Source organism: Leptonotus elevatus, chromosome 1 (assembly GCF_054856555.1).
Source record: "Leptonotus elevatus isolate MCC_2025b chromosome 1, RoL_Lele_1.0, whole genome shotgun sequence".
NCBI lineage: Eukaryota > Metazoa > Chordata > Actinopteri > Syngnathiformes > Syngnathidae > Leptonotus > Leptonotus elevatus.
Window position 1 is genome coordinate 48,489,412 of NC_141239.1, and position 17,296 is coordinate 48,506,707.

The 17,296-nt window shown below is 43.2% G+C and overlaps 36 non-coding genes and 1 pseudogene across 36 annotated transcripts in view; all 37 read right to left on the reverse strand.

Annotated features, from left to right (window-relative positions):
• The window catches only part of LOC147182993 (5S ribosomal RNA), a 119-nt gene extending 6 nt beyond the window's left edge, over positions 1-113 (reverse strand). The window contains exon 1 of the ribosomal RNA XR_015093595.1: positions 1-113. This exon is cut by the window's left edge and continues 6 nt beyond it. This is a non-coding gene — a ribosomal RNA (5S ribosomal RNA).
• Positions 114-309: 196 nt separating this feature from the next.
• LOC147182994 (5S ribosomal RNA) lies at positions 310-428 on the reverse strand. The gene has a single exon (XR_015092598.1). It is a non-coding gene; the product is annotated as a 5S ribosomal RNA (ribosomal RNA).
• Positions 429-624: 196 nt separating this feature from the next.
• Positions 625-743, reverse strand: LOC147182995 (5S ribosomal RNA). The gene has a single exon (XR_015090962.1). It is a non-coding gene; the product is annotated as a 5S ribosomal RNA (ribosomal RNA).
• Positions 744-940: 197 nt separating this feature from the next.
• Positions 941-1,059, reverse strand: LOC147182996 (5S ribosomal RNA). Its single transcript, XR_015091660.1, has one exon. It is a non-coding gene; the product is annotated as a 5S ribosomal RNA (ribosomal RNA).
• Positions 1,060-1,255: 196 nt separating this feature from the next.
• On the reverse strand, positions 1,256-1,374 carry LOC147182997 (5S ribosomal RNA). The gene has a single exon (XR_015091360.1). It is a non-coding gene; the product is annotated as a 5S ribosomal RNA (ribosomal RNA).
• A 196-nt stretch (positions 1,375-1,570) lies between these two features.
• Positions 1,571-1,689, reverse strand: LOC147182998 (5S ribosomal RNA). Its single transcript, XR_015093596.1, has one exon. It is a non-coding gene; the product is annotated as a 5S ribosomal RNA (ribosomal RNA).
• Positions 1,690-1,885: 196 nt separating this feature from the next.
• Positions 1,886-2,004, reverse strand: LOC147182999 (5S ribosomal RNA). The gene has a single exon (XR_015093598.1). It is a non-coding gene; the product is annotated as a 5S ribosomal RNA (ribosomal RNA).
• Positions 2,005-2,202: 198 nt separating this feature from the next.
• On the reverse strand, positions 2,203-2,321 carry LOC147183000 (5S ribosomal RNA). Its single transcript, XR_015093599.1, has one exon. It is a non-coding gene; the product is annotated as a 5S ribosomal RNA (ribosomal RNA).
• A 195-nt stretch (positions 2,322-2,516) lies between these two features.
• On the reverse strand, positions 2,517-2,635 carry LOC147183001 (5S ribosomal RNA). Its single transcript, XR_015091986.1, has one exon. It is a non-coding gene; the product is annotated as a 5S ribosomal RNA (ribosomal RNA).
• A 196-nt stretch (positions 2,636-2,831) lies between these two features.
• On the reverse strand, positions 2,832-2,950 carry LOC147183002 (5S ribosomal RNA). The gene has a single exon (XR_015093600.1). It is a non-coding gene; the product is annotated as a 5S ribosomal RNA (ribosomal RNA).
• Positions 2,951-8,921: 5,971 nt separating this feature from the next.
• On the reverse strand, positions 8,922-9,040 carry LOC147183003 (5S ribosomal RNA). The gene has a single exon (XR_015093601.1). It is a non-coding gene; the product is annotated as a 5S ribosomal RNA (ribosomal RNA).
• A 197-nt stretch (positions 9,041-9,237) lies between these two features.
• Positions 9,238-9,356, reverse strand: LOC147183004 (5S ribosomal RNA). The gene has a single exon (XR_015093602.1). It is a non-coding gene; the product is annotated as a 5S ribosomal RNA (ribosomal RNA).
• A 207-nt stretch (positions 9,357-9,563) lies between these two features.
• On the reverse strand, positions 9,564-9,682 carry LOC147183005 (5S ribosomal RNA). Its single transcript, XR_015093603.1, has one exon. It is a non-coding gene; the product is annotated as a 5S ribosomal RNA (ribosomal RNA).
• A 198-nt stretch (positions 9,683-9,880) lies between these two features.
• Positions 9,881-9,999, reverse strand: LOC147183006 (5S ribosomal RNA). Its single transcript, XR_015093604.1, has one exon. It is a non-coding gene; the product is annotated as a 5S ribosomal RNA (ribosomal RNA).
• Positions 10,000-10,194: 195 nt separating this feature from the next.
• LOC147183007 (5S ribosomal RNA) lies at positions 10,195-10,313 on the reverse strand. Its single transcript, XR_015093818.1, has one exon. It is a non-coding gene; the product is annotated as a 5S ribosomal RNA (ribosomal RNA).
• Positions 10,314-10,509: 196 nt separating this feature from the next.
• On the reverse strand, positions 10,510-10,628 carry LOC147183008 (5S ribosomal RNA). The gene has a single exon (XR_015093605.1). It is a non-coding gene; the product is annotated as a 5S ribosomal RNA (ribosomal RNA).
• A 195-nt stretch (positions 10,629-10,823) lies between these two features.
• LOC147183009 (5S ribosomal RNA) lies at positions 10,824-10,942 on the reverse strand. Its single transcript, XR_015093606.1, has one exon. It is a non-coding gene; the product is annotated as a 5S ribosomal RNA (ribosomal RNA).
• A 198-nt stretch (positions 10,943-11,140) lies between these two features.
• On the reverse strand, positions 11,141-11,259 carry LOC147183010 (5S ribosomal RNA). Its single transcript, XR_015093619.1, has one exon. It is a non-coding gene; the product is annotated as a 5S ribosomal RNA (ribosomal RNA).
• A 196-nt stretch (positions 11,260-11,455) lies between these two features.
• Positions 11,456-11,574, reverse strand: LOC147183011 (5S ribosomal RNA). The gene has a single exon (XR_015093607.1). It is a non-coding gene; the product is annotated as a 5S ribosomal RNA (ribosomal RNA).
• Positions 11,575-11,769: 195 nt separating this feature from the next.
• On the reverse strand, positions 11,770-11,888 carry LOC147183012 (5S ribosomal RNA). The gene has a single exon (XR_015093609.1). It is a non-coding gene; the product is annotated as a 5S ribosomal RNA (ribosomal RNA).
• A 198-nt stretch (positions 11,889-12,086) lies between these two features.
• LOC147183013 (5S ribosomal RNA) lies at positions 12,087-12,205 on the reverse strand. The gene has a single exon (XR_015093630.1). It is a non-coding gene; the product is annotated as a 5S ribosomal RNA (ribosomal RNA).
• A 196-nt stretch (positions 12,206-12,401) lies between these two features.
• Positions 12,402-12,520, reverse strand: LOC147183014 (5S ribosomal RNA). Its single transcript, XR_015093610.1, has one exon. It is a non-coding gene; the product is annotated as a 5S ribosomal RNA (ribosomal RNA).
• A 198-nt stretch (positions 12,521-12,718) lies between these two features.
• On the reverse strand, positions 12,719-12,837 carry LOC147183015 (5S ribosomal RNA). The gene has a single exon (XR_015093611.1). It is a non-coding gene; the product is annotated as a 5S ribosomal RNA (ribosomal RNA).
• A 195-nt stretch (positions 12,838-13,032) lies between these two features.
• LOC147183016 (5S ribosomal RNA) lies at positions 13,033-13,151 on the reverse strand. The gene has a single exon (XR_015093612.1). It is a non-coding gene; the product is annotated as a 5S ribosomal RNA (ribosomal RNA).
• Positions 13,152-13,349: 198 nt separating this feature from the next.
• Positions 13,350-13,468, reverse strand: LOC147183017 (5S ribosomal RNA). Its single transcript, XR_015093613.1, has one exon. It is a non-coding gene; the product is annotated as a 5S ribosomal RNA (ribosomal RNA).
• Positions 13,469-13,663: 195 nt separating this feature from the next.
• LOC147183018 (5S ribosomal RNA) lies at positions 13,664-13,782 on the reverse strand. The gene has a single exon (XR_015093614.1). It is a non-coding gene; the product is annotated as a 5S ribosomal RNA (ribosomal RNA).
• Positions 13,783-13,979: 197 nt separating this feature from the next.
• LOC147183019 (5S ribosomal RNA) lies at positions 13,980-14,098 on the reverse strand. The gene has a single exon (XR_015093641.1). It is a non-coding gene; the product is annotated as a 5S ribosomal RNA (ribosomal RNA).
• A 196-nt stretch (positions 14,099-14,294) lies between these two features.
• Positions 14,295-14,413, reverse strand: LOC147183020 (5S ribosomal RNA). Its single transcript, XR_015093615.1, has one exon. It is a non-coding gene; the product is annotated as a 5S ribosomal RNA (ribosomal RNA).
• Positions 14,414-14,608: 195 nt separating this feature from the next.
• On the reverse strand, positions 14,609-14,727 carry LOC147183021 (5S ribosomal RNA). Its single transcript, XR_015091462.1, has one exon. It is a non-coding gene; the product is annotated as a 5S ribosomal RNA (ribosomal RNA).
• Positions 14,728-14,924: 197 nt separating this feature from the next.
• On the reverse strand, positions 14,925-15,043 carry LOC147183022 (5S ribosomal RNA; annotated as a pseudogene).
• A 196-nt stretch (positions 15,044-15,239) lies between these two features.
• On the reverse strand, positions 15,240-15,358 carry LOC147183023 (5S ribosomal RNA). The gene has a single exon (XR_015093616.1). It is a non-coding gene; the product is annotated as a 5S ribosomal RNA (ribosomal RNA).
• Positions 15,359-15,553: 195 nt separating this feature from the next.
• Positions 15,554-15,672, reverse strand: LOC147183024 (5S ribosomal RNA). The gene has a single exon (XR_015093617.1). It is a non-coding gene; the product is annotated as a 5S ribosomal RNA (ribosomal RNA).
• Positions 15,673-15,870: 198 nt separating this feature from the next.
• LOC147183025 (5S ribosomal RNA) lies at positions 15,871-15,989 on the reverse strand. Its single transcript, XR_015093618.1, has one exon. It is a non-coding gene; the product is annotated as a 5S ribosomal RNA (ribosomal RNA).
• Positions 15,990-16,184: 195 nt separating this feature from the next.
• Positions 16,185-16,303, reverse strand: LOC147183026 (5S ribosomal RNA). The gene has a single exon (XR_015093620.1). It is a non-coding gene; the product is annotated as a 5S ribosomal RNA (ribosomal RNA).
• A 197-nt stretch (positions 16,304-16,500) lies between these two features.
• Positions 16,501-16,619, reverse strand: LOC147183027 (5S ribosomal RNA). The gene has a single exon (XR_015093652.1). It is a non-coding gene; the product is annotated as a 5S ribosomal RNA (ribosomal RNA).
• A 196-nt stretch (positions 16,620-16,815) lies between these two features.
• Positions 16,816-16,934, reverse strand: LOC147183028 (5S ribosomal RNA). The gene has a single exon (XR_015093621.1). It is a non-coding gene; the product is annotated as a 5S ribosomal RNA (ribosomal RNA).
• Positions 16,935-17,129: 195 nt separating this feature from the next.
• LOC147183029 (5S ribosomal RNA) lies at positions 17,130-17,248 on the reverse strand. Its single transcript, XR_015091464.1, has one exon. It is a non-coding gene; the product is annotated as a 5S ribosomal RNA (ribosomal RNA).
• Between the last annotated feature and the right edge of the window lie 48 nt (positions 17,249-17,296).

Genomic DNA, 17,296 nt, shown 5'->3' on the forward strand with positions numbered 1-17,296 from the left:
CAGCACCTGGTATTCCCAGGCGGTCTCCCATCCAAGTACTAACCAGGCCCGACCCTGCTTAGCTTCCGAGATCGGACGAGATCGGGCGTTCTCAGGGTAGTATGGCCGTAAGCCGAGAAAAAGCCCACAGTTGACTCTTTTAAAGATTACACTCGTCCCAGATTGGGGTGGAAAAAGCATTTTGACAGCATTTTCAGCTCTCATCCTGTCAGTTTAGCGTGTTGCTGTCTGCTAACAAGTAGCTAGCAAACTGGAATTATTTTGTGAAAGTTTACTTTTGCGACGGAGGTGCAAAAAAAAAAAAAAAAAAGCTTACAGCACCTGGTATTCCCAGGCGGTCTCCCATCCAAGTACTAACCAGGACCGACCCTGCTTAGCTTCCGAGATCGGACGAGATCGGGCGTTCTGAGGGTAGTATGGCCGTAAGCCGAGAAAAAGCCCACAGTTGACTCTTTTAAAGATTACACTCGTCCCAACTTGGGGTGGAAAAAGCATTTTGACAGCATTTTCAGCTCTCATCCTGTCAGTTTAGCGTGTGGCTGTCTGCTAGCAAGTAGCTAGCAAACTGGAATTATTTTGTGAAAGTTTACTTTTGCGACGGAGGTGCAAAAAAAAAAAAAAAAAAGCTTACAGCACCTGGTATTCCCAGGCGGTCTCCCATCCAAGTACTAACCAGGCCCGACCCTGCTTAGCTTCCGAGATCGGACGAGATCGGGCGCGCTCAGGGTAGTATGGCCGTAAGCCGAGAAAAAGCCCACAGTTGACTCTTTTAAAGATTACACTCGTCCCAGATTGGGGTGGAGAAAGCATTTTGACAGAATTTTCAGCTCTCATCCTGTCAGTTTAGCGTGTGGCTGTCTGCTAGCAAGTAGCTAGCAAACTGGAATTCTTTTGTGAAAGTTTACTTTTGCGACGGAGGTGCAAAAAAAAAAAGAAAAAAAGCTTACAACACCTGGTATTCCCAGGCGGTCTCCCATCCAAGTACTAACCAGGCCCGACCCTGCTTAGCTTCCGAGATCGGACGAGATCGGGCGTTCTCAGGGTAGTATGGCCGTAAGCCGAGAAGAAGCCCACAGTTGACTCTTTTAAAGATTACACTCGTCCCAACTTGGGGTGGAAAAAGCATTTTGACAGCATTTTCAGCTCTCATCCTGTCAGTTTAGCGTGTGGCTGTCTGCTAGCAAGTAGCTAGCAAACTGGAATTATTTTGTGAAAGTTTACTTTTGCGACGGAGGTGCAAAAAAAAAAAAAAAAAAGCTTACAGCACCTGGTATTCCCAGGCGGTCTCCCATCCAAGTACTAACCAGGCCCGACCCTGCTTAGCTTCCGAGATCGGACGAGATCGGGCGTGCTCAGGGTAGTATGGCCGTAAGCCGAGAAAAAGCCCACAGTTGACTCTTTTAAAGATTACACTCGTCCCAACTTGGGGTGGAAAAAGCATTTTGACAGCATTTTCAGCTCTCATCCTGTCAGTTTAGCGTGTGGCTGTCTGCTAGCAAGTAGCTAGCAAACTGGAATTATTTTGTGAAAGTTTACTTTTGCGACGGAGGTGCAAAAAAAAAAAAAAAAAAGCTTACAGCACCTGGTATTCCCAGGCGGTCTCCCATCCAAGTACTAACCAGGCCCGACCCTGCTTAGCTTCCGAGATCGGACGAGATCGGGCGTTCTCAGGGTAGTATGGCCGTAAGCCGAGAAAAAGCCCACAGTTGACTCTTTTAAAGATTACACTCGTCCCAGATTGGGGTGGAGAAAGCATTTTGACAGAATTTTCAGCTCTCATCCTGTCAGTTTAGCGTGTGGCTGTCTGCTAGCAAGTAGCTAGCAAACTGGAATTATTTTGTGAAAGTTTACTTTTGCGACGGAGGTGCAAAAAAAAAAAAAAAAAAGCTTACAGCACCTGGTATTCCCAGGCGGTCTCCCATCCAAGTACTAACCAGGCCCGACCCTGCTTAGCTTCCGAGATCGGACGAGATCGGGCGTTCTCAGGGTAGTATGGCCGTAAGCCGAGAAAAAGCCCACAGTTGACTCTTTTAAAGATTACACTCGTCCCAGATTGGGGTGGAGAAAGCATTTTGACAGCATTTTCAGCTCTCATCCTGTCAGTTTAGCGTGTGGCTGTCTGCTAGCAAGTAGCTAGCAAACTGGAATTATTTTGTGAAAGTTTACTTTTGCGACGGAGGTGCAAAAAGAAAAAGAAAAAAAAGCTTACAGCACCTGGTATTCCCAGGCGGTCTCCCATCCAAGTACTAACCAGGCCCGACCCTGCTTAGCTTCCGAGATCGGACGAGATCGGGCGTTCTCAGGGTAGTATGGCCGTAAGCCGAGAAAAAGCCCACAGTTGACTCTTTTAAAGATTACACTCGTCCCAGATTGGGGTGGAAAAAGCATTTTGACAGCATTTTCAGCTCTCATCCTGTCAGTTTAACGTGTTGCTGTCTGCTAGCAAGTAGCTAGCAAACTGGAATTATTTTGTGAAAGTTTACTTTTGCGACGGAGGTGCAAAAAAAAAAAAAAAAAGCTTACAGCACCTGGTATTCCCAGGCGGTCTCCCATCCAAGTACTAACCAGGCCCGACCCTGCTTAGTTTCCGAGATCGGACGAGATCGGGCGTTCTCAGGGTAGTATGGCCGTAAGCCGAGAAAAAGCCCACAGTTGACTCTTTTAAAGATTACACTCGTCCCAACTTGGGGTGGAAAAAGCATTTTGACAGCATTTTCAGCTCTCATCCTGTCAGTTTAGCGTGTGGCTGTCTGCTAGCAAGTAGCTAGCAAACTGGAATTATTTTGTGAAAGTTTACTTTTGCGACGGAGGTGCAAAAAAAAAAAAAAAAAAGCTTACAGCACCTGGTATTCCCAGGCGGTCTCCCATCCAAGTACTAACCAGGCCCGACCCTGCTTAGCTTCCGAGATCGGACGAGATCGGGCGTTCTCAGGGTAGTATGGCCGTAAGCCGAGAAAAAGCCCACAGTTGACTCTTTTAAAGATTACACTCGTCCCAGATTGGGGTGGAAAAAGCATTTTGACAGCATTTTCAGCTCTCATCCTGTCAGTTTAGCGTGTGGCTGTCTGCTAGCAAGTAGCTAGTGATGAGTTATTAACATTGTTTTTTAGTTTTAAATTATATTTTAGCCGTTTATAATTATGTTAATTTAGTATGGCTGTATGAATAGACCTATATTCTTATCTGTGTTACTTTCATGAGAAAGAGCAACGGGTCTGTCTATTCATTCGTAATCTAAAGGGAGGTTCCGGGGATTTTGCTGTGTCGGAAGGGAGTCAGGCTTATTATTATTGTATTTTTTCTAATCTGATTTATACCCATGGGAACGGATTCTCTTGTATTCAGTTGTAACCAGGTGTGTTGTGGGCTGACCTTTTTCTGAACCCTTTTTGTGAATAAATAACGATGTGAGCTGGAGAGAGGCGATCACATTTGAACAGAGACATCGCTTGGATGGTTTGTCTATGTGGACCAGAAGCTTCTGGTAATTAAAACCTTTGCAAAGGAACTTCTTCAACAGAATCTCACCATTCAGTTAATTGAACACGCAAAGAGTACAATACTTAATATTGTCGACTCTAACAAATGGTGACCGCCGACGCTGAATTATAACGAATGGTCTCCTCCGTTGAACCAAACGGATGGTGTTGTTGACGTTGAGCAGGCTGCGGCGTTCCCTGACGGGCGGAATTTCTGGCGCCATATTAATTCCGGTAAGTGGAGATCTTTATCCACGTAGAAGAAATTTTGTCTGTCTGGTCCGCTGCAGCTGGTTTTTTCGTCTTCCAAAATTGTCTAAATTTTAAAAGAGATCTGTGTGAACGAGTGTAGTTTGATGTCGTTCTATTGTGAGTTGTGATAATTTCGACGATATTGAACTAAACACGTCGTGGAGTGGTGCATTTGAAGGTGACGTGATGCAGACTCGAAGTGATGAAGCTTTTTTTGTACAGGAAGAAATAGCGGTTAATTTTTTGATTTGTTTTGTTTTTCGTCAACGCTATGAAGAATCCTTAGACCATAATATATATTGAATAAAAGGGTTTGCCGGATGACGTAACAAGTCCTTCTTGTTTACTAAGGATCGCGAAGATTATGGTACGCGCTTCTGTTTTTTAAGCAGTTTTGGCCGGATTTGAGGACAAGTAACATAATTGTTCATGGCTCTTGGTGTGAAAGTTCTCTACACGTAATATGTCTTTTATTTGAAAAAGCGCCTGTTTGAAATTGAACAGAAAGGGGTCCAGGTTGATTACAGCGATGATTGGATTTTTGTATCACTGTATTTGCAATCGAGAGATTACGTGAAAGATTTTATTTCAGTTTTGGCGTTCCTATTTTTGTAGTTTTGGGGTCAGGATTACCGTATGAATTCCTTTTGTTCTACGGTTAAATTCGATGGTACGTGACATTTTATTTTGAAAATGAGCGCCTTGCAGAAATTTTGCAATGTATGGAGAACAGTTTAGCTCAGCGGGATTGGGTAACCGCTGTGTATAAACGAGAGGTCACGTAATTCTTATGTCTGTCTGTGTGTGGCCATATGTGTTAACATATTGAACTATTAATATTAAAAGTGAGACGTCACTGTATTAAAACCGAATGTATACATCAAAAACTATAAACAAAATGGAGGCGATTTCGACCCGGATACAGAATGGTTTGTCCTGAATGCGCTTCCGGTTCAGCGAAAAATAAAAGCGTCGATGAACAATGAAAAAACGAACTATGGATCGATTGTATACAAAGCTTTCGCTGGACAAAATGGTATGTCAGACTTTTGTATTTTCTTTGTTGGTAATGAAAAAAGGCTGAATTTGATGCTAAAATGACTCCAGTATTTTTGGAGCTGTTTACGGGTGCTTTGTTTAAAGTTAACCCGTTTATTGAAATTACCGTACGAAGCTGCGGTTTAAATGCTATAAGATTTGTAGACAACGAATTGAAGGAATAACACCGTTTATTTATTTTTTTATAATGACTGAAGAGTGTGTGCGTATGCATTTGAGTGTGTGACCTAGCTTTTAAAAAAAGGTGGGGGTTTGTATGTGAGAAATGTGCATATGGGGATTTTGTTTGTTTTTCTTTAATATTTTAACTAAGTTTGGTGTTGTTTTGTGTGAGATGATACTGTTGTGATAGTGGCATTTGTTTTATTAATGGGAATATGATAAAATAGGTTTTGCGATTTATAATGTTAAGATTCCTCCCCCCCCCCCCCCGTTTCTAGGTTAGAATAAAAAAAGGTGGGGGCTGAGCTGTGCGCTGTGAGCATAATGTGTCCTCGTAATGGGACTCTTTTTTTGTCAAAATGGTAAGAGAGGAATGATAAACAATATAAAATAAGTAATAGTATTTGAAAGATATTGTTGAGTTTTTGAAAAAATAATATTAAATTAGTGTTTTATTTTTATTTTTTATTTTTTATTTTTTATTTTTTTTTAGTGACTGAGCTAATAAATCTTTACACTTTAATGATTGATGACGATGGTTAATTTGTTAACTTTCCCTTTTCGGGACAAATGAATAAAGAGTAATGATAAAATAATGGCATTTTGTTTGAGAGTTGATATAATTATGCCTACATCTTTATAGCTGTGGCTGGAAGTAAGATAGTTGAATAAGGAGTTATGAATGTTTTTGGAATTGACATGTTGATAATGATTTTTAATATTTGTTTTTTTTTCTGAGTGTGTCATTTCAGAAACTGATGTTTGAGTTCCAAGGCGATGAGGGTTTGATGGCCTTCACTGATGCGCCCCAGCTGCTGATACGTTGTATGGCTAGTAGCTATTTGAAGGGGTATTGAGAAAAAAAAGAAAAAAAAGAAAAAGAAATGAATAAAGAGGCTGTGTTTTTTACGAAACATTTTTGAGAAAGCAGGGAGTGAACTGTCTTGCTATGATCCCATATCCTCAGTCTGGCATTTTTAAAGCATTGTATCAACGAATGTGCATTTTTTGATCAGGTGAGCTCTCAGAAAGACTGTGTGTCATCGGATCCACATTGCAGACAGCGTCTGAATGGATGTGGCAGAGATCAAAGGTCAAAAGCCGCAGAGCAACAGTCTTCTCGTCCTGTGCCTAAGAAAAACATGATGTTCAAATTCCTCAATGCCCAGTGACTGTGTATACGCCTCATTCTAGTGACTTCTCCCCTATGGCTGTTTTGCATCCAGAGGAAATCTAAATGCCTGCTCTGAACATTGCTGCCACAGCAGCCGCCATGCTGGCCAGGACTGAACATTGACAACAGCTGCCGTCCTGCCTTTTGCTGGGGTCTGGACTGAGAAAGTTGGTGGTCGGAATGAGATGTGATCCATTCAGTAAAATGCTACATAGTGATATGCAAGGCATTTTTAATGTGTTGAGTGGGGAACTGTGATCTATGGCAAGATATTTCAGAAAATTGAAAACGACATATGTAAATTTGAAATGAGGGATTGAGAAAATTTATTTCAATCTATAGCCTACTAAATTTTTGCCTATATTTTTGGGAGAATCAGTTTCTGAATTGGTACAATGGTAATTTTATTAATATGTTATGATATGATATATTTTTATTTTTCCCGTGAGGAACTTTTTTGGACTTCGTCCAGCTGCAGCTATAGTATAAAATAAATAACAGAATAGAATGATCAGGAACGAGTAAAAGACTAACTGAGAGTTTGATGGCTAAATTAGATTTTTTTTTTTTTTATAGCACTGTGATTTATAAAGCCCAGAAATATTTTGTGTGAATTAGAGTAATATGGTTACCTCTATTTTTATGGCCCCAAAGTCATCATATATTAGTGTCTTAAGTTGTATCTGCTTATGCTCAGTTTTATAGTGTTTTGTAGCTCTTTTGTTTATCTCATAGCCTGATTTAGAGGGTTGAGTTATTTATGACGTCTTTTGAGTCATGAGGTCTCTATTTTGTCCTCCCTTTATCTTGACATGTTTGAAAAAATCAGTGGATCTTTGTCAAATGAGGGAGTTTATGTTTAAGAATTTAACCAATGTAGACGAGTTAGAAAATTAAAATCAAACTTAAAAACGAAATTAAAAAGGTTGTGGGGTATCGGCCTACACTCCAATTGACAGGATGAGTTTGAAAATGATAATCCACAGTTTGAATATGAAGAAATCTATCAGAGGAAATCGATCGCAAAGTAAGTCTGAAGCAAGCAAGGACAATAATGCATATTCGCCGAATGAAGGTAATTATATTATATTATATCTTTTATCTCAGAATCATATTTGAAAAATGTAATGTTTGGAGCCCAGTGTTTGCAAAAGAGTATAGATAATATGAATATATGTGAGTTTTTCCCAGCATGCCAGGATTCGGCCGGTCATGGGATTCTGGGAAGAGAATAAGATATGAAAGGCACAGTTATGAAAATTTAGAACAAATTTAGTCATGGTAAAAAATTACCTATTATTGAACAAAACCTATTTGAAAAATAAATATTTATAAGCTCTGTCTTATATTAATGAATGAGCGAATGTCATTCAACTCAATCAAGGGCTGGGCTCTATTTTAATGTCACAAAAATAGATCTTTTCCTGTTCCAACAGCACAGGACCTACGGATCTTAATCAAATAACATTTACTAATCCCAACTAACAAAAACTATCAGGGTTTTTTCCTCCAAATAAAATTTATGTGAGTTTATGAAAAACTAAAAATGAAAAGTTTCTGCACTCAGGAGAACGGCCCCAGGGGGTTGATGAGGAGAAATTCCACAACTGGAAAGGAGACGTGCCAGGCTCGGCCATCTCATCAACAGATGCTCTCAGGTTGAAAGGAGAGACGAAATTCCACAACTGGAGCATCAATCTTATCACCTCCGACCTGGAGCCACGTCAGCTGAATCCGTGCCCGGTTCCGGAGCTGCCGTTTGAGGACATCAGTCAACGGATCAAGAGCAAGTGCCTTTTCTTGGGCAATCATTCCTTTGATCAGTCACATTTTGGGCAGAATAATCCCAGGTGACAAATCGAAGAATTTGGGTAGTCTACCCCAAATTCTTAAAGAAGAGACGAACTATTGCGACACTCTTTTCATTAAAAAAAAAAAAAAAGACCTTCAAAGAACTTCATCACAAGATGGCTTCAAAGAACACATATTCGTCTGCCGATACATTGCGACACTTTTCAATGAACAACATTTTATGTTAAGCCTCACATATGCTATGCTTATTTCACTAAAAATCTTTTAAATGTATCAAATTGTTTTTTAATGTCATATGATTGCTAAACTATCTCCTCTTTTGCTAAAGGGATGTTTTAAGGATAATTATTTTTATCACACAACCATTGAAAATTTTTTTTTTAATGTGTTGAGCTCTCAAGAGCTCAAATGAGGGAATGATGAATTATTAACATTGTTTTTTAGTTTTAAATTATATTTTAGCCGTTTATAATTATGTTAATTTAGTATGGCTGTATGAATAGACCTATATTCTTATCTGTGTTACTTTCATGAGAAAGAGCAACGGGTCTGTCTATTCATTCGTAATCTAAAGGGAGGTTCCGGGGATTTTGCTGTGTCGGAAGGGAGTCAGGCTTATTATTATTGTATTTTTTCTAATCTGATTTATACCCATGGGAACGGATTCTCTTGTATTCAGTTGTAACCAGGTGTGTTGTGGGCTGACCTTTTTCTGAACCCTTTTTGTGAATAAATAACGATGTGAGCTGGAGAGAGGCGATCACATTTGAACAGAGACATCGCTTGGATGGTTTGTCTATGTGGACCAGAAGCTTCTGGTAATTAAAACCTTTGCAAAGGAACTTCTTCAACAGAATCTCACCATTCAGTTAATTGAACACGCAAAGAGTACAATACTTAATATTGTCGACTCTAACACTAGCAAACTGGAATTATTTTGTGAAAGTTTAGTTTTGCGACGGAGGTGAAAAAAAAAAAAAAAAAGCTTACAGCACCTGGTATTCCCAGGCGGTCTCCCATCCAAGTACTAACCAGGCCCGACCCTGCTTAGCTTCCGAGATCGGACGAGATCGGGCGTTCTCAGGGTAGTATGGCCGTAAGCCGAGAAAAAGCCCACAGTTGACTCTTTTAAAGATTACACTCGTCCCAGATTGGGGTGGAAAAAGCATTTTGACAGCATTTTCAGCTCTCATCCTGTCAGTTTAGCGTGTGGCTGTCTGCTAGCAAGTAGCTAGCAAACTGGAATTCTTTTGTGAAAGTTTACTTTTGCGACGGAGGTGCAAAAAAAAAAAAAAAAAAAGCTTACAGCACCTGGTATTCCCAGGCGGTCTCCCATCCAAGTACTAACCAGGCCCGACCCTGCTTAGCTTCCGAGATCGGACGAGATCGGGCGTTCTCAGGGTAGTATGGCCGTAAGCCGAGAAAAAGCCCACAGTTGACTCTTTTAAAGATTACACTCGTCCCAGATTGGGGTGGAAAAAGCATTTTGACAGCATTTTGACAGCATTTTCAGCTCTCATCCTGTCAGTTTAGCGTGTGGCTGTCTGCTAGCAAGTAGCTAGCAAACTGGAATTATTTTGTGAAAGTTTACTTTTGCGACGGAGGTGCAAAAAAAAAAAAAAAAAAGCTTACAGCACCTGGTATTCCCAGGCGGTCTCCCATCCAAGTACTAACCAGGCCCGACCCTGCTTAGCTTCCGAGATCGGACGAGATCGGGCGTTCTCAGGGTAGTATGGCCGTAAGCCGAGAAAAAGCCCACAGTTGACTCTTTTAAAGATTACACTCGTCCCAGATTGGGGTGGAAAAAGCATTTTGACAGCATTTTCAGCTCTCATCCTGTCAGTTTAGCGTGTGGCTGTCTGCTAGCAAGTAGCTAGCAAACTGGAATTATTTTGTGAAAGTTTACTTTTGCGACGGAGGTGCAAAAAACAAACAAAAAAAAAGCTTACAGCACCTGGTATTCCCAGGCGGTCTCCCATCCAAGTACTAACCAGGCCCGACCCTGCTTAGCTTCCGAGATCGGACGAGATCGGGCGTTCTCAGGGTAGTATGGCCGTAAGCCGAGAAAAAGCCCACAGTTGACTCTTTTAAAGATTACACTCGTCCCAGATTGGGGTGGAAAAAGCATTTTGACAGCATTTTCAGCTCTCATCCTGTCAGTTTAGCGTGTGGCTGTCTGCTAGCAAGTAGCTAGCAAACTGGAATTATTTTGTGAAAGTTTACTTTTGCGACGGAGGTGCAAAAAAAAAAAAAAAAAGCTTACAGCACCTGGTATTCCCAGGCGGTCTCCCATCCAAGTACTAACCAGGCCCTACCCTGCTTAGCTTCCGAGATCGGACGAGATCGGGCGTTCTCAGGGTAGTATGGCCGTAAGCCGAGAAAAAGCCCACAGTTGACTCTTTTAAAGATTACACTCGTCCCAGATTGGGGTGGAAAAAGCATTTTGACAGCATTTTCAGCTCTCATCCTGTCAGTTTAGCGTGTGGCTGTCTGCTAGCAAGTAGCTAGCAAACTGGAATTATTTTGTGAAAGTTTACTTTTGCGACGGAGGTGCAAAAAAAAAAAAAAAAAAGCTTACAGCACCTGGTATTCCCAGGCGGTCTCCCATCCAAGTACTAACCAGGCCCGACCCTGCTTAGCTTCCGAGATCGGACGAGATCGGGCGTTCTCAGGGTAGTATGGCCGTAAGCCGAGAAAAAGCCCACAGTTGACTCTTTTAAAGATTACACTCGTCCCAGATTGGGGTGGAAAAAGCATTTTGACAGCATTTTCAGCTCTCATCCTGTCAGTTTAGCGTGTGGCTGTCTGCTAGCAAGTAGCTAGCAAACTGGAATTATTTTGTGAAAGTTTACTTTTGCGACGGAGGTGCAAAAAAAAAAAAAAAAAGCTTACAGCACCTGGTATTCCCAGGCGGTCTCCCATCCAAGTACTAACCAGGCCCGACCCTGCTTAGCTTCCGAGATCGGACGAGATCGGGCGTTCTCAGGGTAGTATGGCCGTAAGCCGAGAAAAAGCCCACAGTTGACTCTTTTAAAGATTACACTCGTCCCAGATTGGGGTGGAAAAAGCATTTTGACAGCATTTTCAGCTCTCATCCTGTCAGTTTAGCGTGTGGCTGTCTGCTAGCAAGTAGCTAGCAAACTGGAATTATTTTGTGAAAGTTTACTTTTGCGACGGAGGTGCAAAAAACAAACAAAAAAAAAGCTTACAGCACCTGGTATTCCCAGGCGGTCTCCCATCCAAGTACTAACCAGGCCCGACCCTGCTTAGCTTCCGAGATCGGATGAGATCGGGCGTTCTCAGGGTAGTATGGCCGTAAGCCGAGAAAAAGCCCACAGTTGACTCTTTTAAAGATTACACTCGTCCCAGATTGGGGTGGAAAAAGCATTTTGACAGCATTTTCAGCTCTCATCCTGTCAGTTTAGCGTGTGGCTGTCTGCTAGCAAGTAGCTAGCAAACTGGAATTATTTTGTGAAAGTTTACTTTTGCGACGGAGGTGCAAAAAAAAAAAAAAAAAAGCTTACAGCACCTGGTATTCCCAGGCGGTCTCCCATCCAAGTACTAACCAGGCCCGACCCTGCTTAGCTTCCGAGATCGGACGAGATCGGGCGTTCTCAGGGTAGTATGGCCGTAAGCCGAGAAAAAGCCCACAGTTGACTCTTTTAAAGATTACACTCGTCCCAGATTGGGGTGGAAAAAGCATTTTGACAGCATTTTCAGCTCTCATCCTGTCAGTTTAGCGTGTGGCTGTCTGCTAGCAAGTAGCTAGCAAACTGGAATTATTTTGTGAAAGTTTACTTTTGCGACGGAGGTGCAAAAAAAAAAAAAAAAAGCTTACAGCACCTGGTATTCCCAGGCGGTCTCCCATCCAAGTACTAACCAGGCCCGACCCTGCTTAGCTTCCGAGATCGGACGAGATCGGGCGTTCTCAGGGTAGTATGGCCGTAAGCCGAGAAAAAGCCCACAGTTGACTCTTTTAAAGATTACACTCGTCCCAGATTGGGGTGGAAAAAGCATTTTGACAGCATTTTCAGCTCTCATCCTGTCAGTTTAGCGTGTGGCTGTCTGCTAGCAAGTAGCTAGCAAACTGGAATTATTTTGTGAAAGTTTACTTTTGCGACGGAGGTGCAAAAAACAAACAAAAAAAAAGCTTACAGCACCTGGTATTCCCAGGCGGTCTCCCATCCAAGTACTAACCAGGCCCGACCCTGCTTAGCTTCCGAGATCGGATGAGATCGGGCGTTCTCAGGGTAGTATGGCCGTAAGCCGAGAAAAAGCCCACAGTTGACTCTTTTAAAGATTACACTCGTCCCAGATTGGGGTGGAAAAAGCATTTTGACAGCATTTTCAGCTCTCATCCTGTCAGTTTAGCGTGTGGCTGTCTGCTAGCAAGTAGCTAGCAAACTGGAATTATTTTGTGAAAGTTTACTTTTGCGACGGAGGTGCAAAAAAAAAAAAAAAAAAGCTTACAGCACCTGGTATTCCCAGGCGGTCTCCCATCCAAGTACTAACCAGGCCCGACCCTGCTTAGCTTCCGAGATCGGACGAGATCGGGCGTTCTCAGGGTAGTATGGCCGTAAGCCGAGAAAAAGCCCACAGTTGACTCTTTTAAAGATTACACTCGTCCCAGATTGGGGTGGAAAAAGCATTTTGACAGCATTTTCAGCTCTCATCCTGTCAGTTTAGCGTGTGGCTGTCTGCTAGCAAGTAGCTAGCAAACTGGAATTATTTTGTGAAAGTTTACTTTTGCGACGGAGGTGCAAAAAACAAACAAAAAAAAAGCTTACAGCACCTGGTATTCCCAGGCGGTCTCCCATCCAAGTACTAACCAGGCCCGACCCTGCTTAGCTTCCGAGATCGGACGAGATCGGGCGTTCTCAGGGTAGTATGGCCGTAAGCCGAGAAAAAGCCCACAGTTGACTCTTTTAAAGATTACACTCGTCCCAGATTGGGGTGGAAAAAGCATTTTGACAGCATTTTCAGCTCTCATCCTGTCAGTTTAGCGTGTGGCTGTCTGCTAGCAAGTAGCTAGCAAACTGGAATTATTTTGTGAAAGTTTACTTTTGCGACGGAGGTGCAAAAAAAAAAAAAAAAAGCTTACAGCACCTGGTATTCCCAGGCGGTCTCCCATCCAAGTACTAACCAGGCCCGACCCTGCTTAGCTTCCGAGATCGGACGAGATCGGGCGTTCTCAGGGTAGTATGGCCGTAAGCCGAGAAAAAGCCCACAGTTGACTCTTTTAAAGATTACACTCGTCCCAGATTGGGGTGGAAAAAGCATTTTGACAGCATTTTCAGCTCTCATCCTGTCAGTTTAGCGTGTGGCTGTCTGCTAGCAAGTAGCTAGCAAACTGGAATTATTTTGTGAAAGTTTACTTTTGCGACGGAGGTGCAAAAAACAAACAAAAAAAAAGCTTACAGCACCTGGTATTCCCAGGCGGTCTCCCATCCAAGTACTAACCAGGCCCGACCCTGCTTAGCTTCCGAGATCGGACGAGATCGGGCGTTCTCAGGGTAGTATGGCCGTAAGCCGAGAAAAAGCCCACAGTTGACTCTTTTAAAGATTACACTCGTCCCAGATTGGGGTGGAAAAAGCATTTTGACAGCATTTTCAGCTCTCATCCTGTCAGTTTAGCGTGTGGCTGTCTGCTAGCAAGTAGCTAGCAAACTGGAATTATTTTGTGAAAGTTTACTTTTGCGACGGAGGTGCAAAAAAAAAAAAAAAAAGCTTACAGCACCTGGTATTCCCAGGCGGTCTCCCATCCAAGTACTAACCAGGCCCGACCCTGCTTAGCTTCCGAGATCGGACGAGATCGGGCGTTCTCAGGGTAGTATGGCCGTAAGCCGAGAAAAAGCCCACAGTTGACTCTTTTAAAGATTACACTCGTCCCAGATTGGGGTGGAAAAAGCATTTTGACAGCATTTTCAGCTCTCATCCTGTCAGTTTAGCGTGTGGCTGTCTGCTAGCAAGTAGCTAGCAAACTGGAATTATTTTGTGAAAGTTTACTTTTGCGACGGAGGTGCAAAAAAAAAAAAAAAAAAAGCTTACAGCACCTGGTATTCCCAGGCGGTCTCCCATCCAAGTACTAACCAGGCCCGACCCTGCTTAGCTTCCGAGATCGGATGAGATCGGGCGTTCTCAGGGTAGTATGGCCGTAAGCCGAGAAAAAGCCCACAGTTGACTCTTTTAAAGATTACACTCGTCCCAGATTGGGGTGGAAAAAGCATTTTGACAGCATTTTCAGCTCTCATCCTGTCAGTTTAGCGTGTGGCTGTCTGCTAGCAAGTAGCTAGCAAACTGGAATTATTTTGTGAAAGTTTACTTTTGCGACGGAGGTGCAAAAAAAAAAAAAAAAAAGCTTACAGCACCTGGTATTCCCAGGCGGTCTCCCATCCAAGTACTAACCAGGCCCGACCCTGCTTAGCTTCCGAGATCGGACGAGATCGGGCGTTCTCAGGGTAGTATGGCCGTAAGCCGAGAAAAAGCCCACAGTTGACTCTTTTAAAGATTACACTCGTCCCAGATTGGGGTGGAAAAAGCATTTTGACAGCATTTTCAGCTCTCATCCTGTCAGTTTAGCGTGTGGCTGTCTGCTAGCAAGTAGCTAGCAAACTGGAATTATTTTGTGAAAGTTTACTTTTGCGACGGAGGTGCAAAAAAAAAAAAAAAAAGCTTACAGCACCTGGTATTCCCAGGCGGTCTCCCATCCAAGTACTAACCAGGCCCGACCCTGCTTAGCTTCCGAGATCGGACGAGATCGGGCGTTCTCAGGGTAGTATGGCCGTAAACCGAGAAAAAGCCCACAGTTGACTCTTTTAAAGATTACACTCGTCCCAACTTGGGGTGGAAAAAGCATTTTGACAGCATTTTCAGCTCTCATCCTGTCAGTTTAGCGTGTGGCTGTCTGCTAGCAAGTAGCTAGCAAACTGGAATTATTTTGTGAAAGTTTACTTTTGCGACGGAGGTGCAAAAAAAAAAAAAAAAAAAGCTTACAACACATGGTATTCCCAGGCGGTCTCCCATCCAAGTACTAAACAGGCCCGACCCTGCTTAGCTTCCTAGATCGGACGAGATCGGGCGTTCTCAGGGTAGTATGAACGTAAGCCGAGAAGATGCCCACAGTTGACTCTTTTAAAGATTACACCCGTCCCAGATTGGGGTGGAAAAAGCATTTTGACAGCATTTTCAGCTCTCATCCTGTCAGTTTAGCGTGTTGCTGTCTGCTAGCAAGTAGCTAGCAAACTGGAATTATTTTGTGAAAGTTTACTTTTGCGACGGAGGTGCAAAAAAAAAAAAAAAAAAGCTTACAGCACCTGGTATTCCCAGGCGGTCTCCCATCCAAGTACTAACCAGGCCCGACCCTGCTTAGCTTCCGAGATCGGACGAGATCGGGCGTTCTCAGGGTAGTATGGCCGTAAGCCGAGAAAAAGCCCACAGTTGACTCTTTTAAAGATTACACTCGTCCCAGATTGGGGTGGAAAAAGCATTTTGACAGCATTTTCAGCTCTCATCCTGTCAGTTTAGCGTGTGGCTGTCTGCTAGCAAGTAGCTAGCAAACTGGAATTATTTTGTGAAAGTTTACTTTTGCGACGGAGGTGCAAAAAAAAAAAAAAAAAGCTTACAGCACCTGGTATTCCCAGGCGGTCTCCCATCCAAGTACTAACCAGGCCCGACCCTGCTTAGCTTCCGAGATCGGACGAGATCGGGCGTTCTCAGGGTAGTATGGCCGTAAGCCGAGAAAAAGCCCACAGTTGACTCTTTTAAAGATTACACTCGTCCCAGATTGGGGTGGAAAAAGCATTTTGACAGCATTTTCAGCTCTCATCCTGTCAGTTTAGCGTGTGGCTGTCTGCTAGCAAGTAGCTAGCAAACTGGAATTATTTTGTGAAAGTTTACTTTTGCGACGGAGGTGCAAAAAACAAACAAAAAAAAAGCTTACAGCACCTGGTATTCCCAGGCGGTCTCCCATCCAAGTACTAACCAGGCCCGACCCTGCTTAGCTTCCGAGATCGGACGAGATCGGGCGTTCTCAGGGTAGTATGGCCGTAAGCCGAGAAAAAGCCCACAGTTGACTCTTTTAAAGATTACACTCGTCCCAGATTGGGGTGGAAAAAGCATTTTGACAGCATTTTCAGCTCTCATCCTGTCAGTTTAGCGTGTGGCTGTCTGCTAGCAAGTAGCTAGCAAACTGGAATTATTTTGTGAAAGTTTACTTTTGCGACGGAGGTGCAAAAAAAAAAAAAAAAAGCTTACAGCACCTGGTATTCCCAGGCGGTCTCCCATCCAAGTACTAACCAGGCCCGACCCTGCTTAGCTTCCGAGATCGGACGAGATCGGGCGTTCTCAGGGTAGTATGGCCGTAAGCCGAGAAAAAGCCCACAGTTGACTCTTTTAAAGATTACACTCGTCCCAGATTGGGGTGGAAAAAGCATTTTGACAGCATTTTCAGCTCTCATCCTGTCAGTTTAGCGTGTGGCTGTCTGCTAGCAAGTAGCTAGCAAACTGGAATTATTTTGTGAAAGTTTACTTTTGCGACGGAGGTGCAAAAAAAAAAAAAAAAAAAGCTTACAGCACCTGGTATTCCCAGGCGGTCTCCCATCCAAGTACTAACCAGGCCCGACCCTGCTTAGCTTCCGAGATCGGATGAGATCGGGCGTTCTCAGGGTAGTATGGCCGTAAGCCGAGAAAAAGCCCACAGTTGACTCTTTTAAAGATTACACTCGTCCCAGATTGGGGTGGAAAAAGCATTTTGACAGCATTTTCAGCTCTCATCCTGTCAGTTTAGCGTGTGGCTGTCTGCTAGCAAGTAGCTAGCAAACTGGAATTATTTTGTGAAAGTTTACTTTTGCGACGGAGGTGCAAAAAAAAAAAAAAAAAAGCTTACAGCACCTGGTATTCCCAGGCGGTCTCCCATCCAAGTACTAACCAGGCCCGACCCTGCTTAGCTTCCGAGATCGGACGAGATCGGGCGTTCTCAGGGTAGTATGGCCGTAAGCCGAGAAAAAGCCCACAGTTGACTCTTTTAAATATTACACTCGTCCCAGATTGGGGTGGAAAAAGCATTTTGACAGCATTTTCAGCTCTCATCCTGTCAGTTTAGCGTGTGGCTGTCTGCTAGCAAGTAGCTAGCAAACTGGAATTATTTTGTGAAAGTTTACTTTTGCGACGGAGGTGCAAAAAAAAAAAAAAAAAGCTTACAGCACCTGGTATTCCCAGGCGGTCTCCCATCCAAGTACTAACCAGGCCCGACCCTGCTTAGCTTCCGAGATCGGACGAGATCGGGCGTTCTCAGGGTAGTATGGCCGTAAACCGAGAAAAAGCCCACAGTTGACTCTTTTAAAGATTACACTCGTCCCAA